Genomic DNA, 2,183 nt, shown 5'->3' with positions numbered 1-2,183 from the left:
TCTGCAGGGAGACAGCAGCAAGGTACGAGACTGAGACCTCTACAGAGTAGTGGAGTGAAGCTCTATGCCTGAATGCTTGGCTGTGACAAAGGGCAGTACTTAGACAAAGTGATCTCCCTGACAGCAGGGAAAGAGGGAGACTGAGAGCTTAGCAGAGCGACAGTGAGCAAAGCAGAGGGCCTGGGCTATTAGGAGACTAGAAGTTCTTGCTCTGATAACTATGGTGGAGAAACAAACTGAGGTAGAACCAAGTGAACTTTTGTTTCTCTTAGAGCTGGCTTTTCTTTCTTTCTAAGCATCCATCCATCCACCCATCCGTCCATCCATCCATCCATCCACCCATCCACCCATCCACCCATCCATCCATCCGTCTGTCTGTCTATCATCTATCCTATTCTTCCCTCATACACTACATTCTTACCACAGTTTCTCCTCCCACTCCCTCCTTCCAGCCTACCTTGCACCTCCCTTCTCTCCCAAATCCACTCCTCCTCTGTTTCCTTCAGAAAAGAGGAGGCCTCTCAGAGATGACAACCTAACACAGGCATAAAAAGTTACAAAAAAGACTAGGAACAAACCTTCCTATCAGGCTGGATGACCCAGTAGGAGGAAAAGGGTTCCAGAAACAGGCAAGAGTCAACCACTCCCACTGTTGGGAATCCCAGAAGGATGTCAAGCTACACATTAATAACACATATATAGAGGACCTAGCTCAGACCCATGCAGGCTCTATGACTGTTGCTTCCATTTCTGTGAATTCTTATGAGCATTGCTTAGCTGATTCTGTTACCTTTGTCCTTGTGGTTTCCTCAACTTCTCTGGTTCTCACAGAGAACCTTCCTCTATCAGGTGTGTGAAGGGTGGGAACGGAGGAGGATGGAGAAACAGTGTACCGGGAGAGACAACTGTAATTGGGGGGCTTCGGAGGGATATGGAAACCTAGTGCAGAGGAAACGCCCTAAAATCTGTGACTAGCAAAGATTCCTAGTAATTGGGTTACAGAACATGAACCGGTCATCTTTCCTTACCAGGCAAGGCTTCCAGCAGTGGAACCGGAACATCAATCCAGCCACAAAATCTTGAGCCTACAATTTGTCCTGCCCGCCAAATGTGCCCAGGTAATGGCAGGGCAGCCCTTGCAGATTTTAAATATTACAAGAATGACACACCAGTCATAGGGACATTTGGATGATCTTGTCACCAACCCAGCATTTGAGAAAAGTGGCAAGACATTTGACTCCAAATGCAGCCTTCCTCAACCTGCACAAATACAGTCATCAGAGAAGGGAAGCAGGGAAGTAGAAAATTGAAAAGGGCCATTTATTTCTGAAATGGTACCAGGTATGTTGCAGAATGAGAAGAGGGCCTATTTTCTCACAGCTCGGTGGTTTATGACAGGAACATTAGGAGACTGACTGACAGGGAATCTCTGCCCAGATGGAGCATGAGCTAAACATGAGTGCCGGATACTGCACTAGATCTCTGCATCAGTCAACTTCGGGAATGTGAGAAATGAAGCCTGCATTTGTCCACAAGGACCCAGCTTTGAAGGGAAACATGAGAGGGTGCCTTAGGAGCAGAGAGGTTACATGATCCATGGCTGATTTTCAAGGCTGAAGCTACTCAACATTAACAGGGGAGAAAATCATGAATGGATATCAATATGGTTTTTATGGTTCATGCTACAAACTACAGGGAAACCAACACTCCTTGAAGAGTTGCTAGGAAGGCACAATGGACTCTATGGCGCTCGAGCTCTGCTGTCTTTAGAAACATAATCTTCACCTGTGAATATGATTTCAATTCACATGTCAACTGCCCATCTGGAGATATGTCTTATACAGTGACATGCTAATGCAGTCATCAATCAAAACTGTATAATGCTGACAGGTCAGCACATATTTCTTTTTTAGTATTTGTATCCCAAATCAGTGGTGTTCTATCAGACAGGATGTCTTCATTCATGCAACCCCTTAGATTGCTTACACGACACCCATTGCGACTTCTAAGACTTACAAGATACAACACGGATAATAAAAACAGATGCTATCATAATAGACACTCTGATTTGCCACTTAAAAATAATCCCTGAAGTCCAAGGTCCTCCCACTTCTATCCAGGTCCAGGAGGGTGAGCATCCAAACAGGCTAGGCTCCCACAAAGCCAGTTCATGTATTAGGATC

This window comes from Microtus ochrogaster, chromosome 18, assembly GCF_000317375.1.
Source record: "Microtus ochrogaster isolate Prairie Vole_2 chromosome 18, MicOch1.0, whole genome shotgun sequence".
Classification (NCBI taxonomy): Eukaryota; Metazoa; Chordata; class Mammalia; order Rodentia; family Cricetidae; genus Microtus; species Microtus ochrogaster.
The sequence above is the reverse complement of the archived record's forward strand: the minus strand, read 5'-3'. Positions refer to the sequence as shown.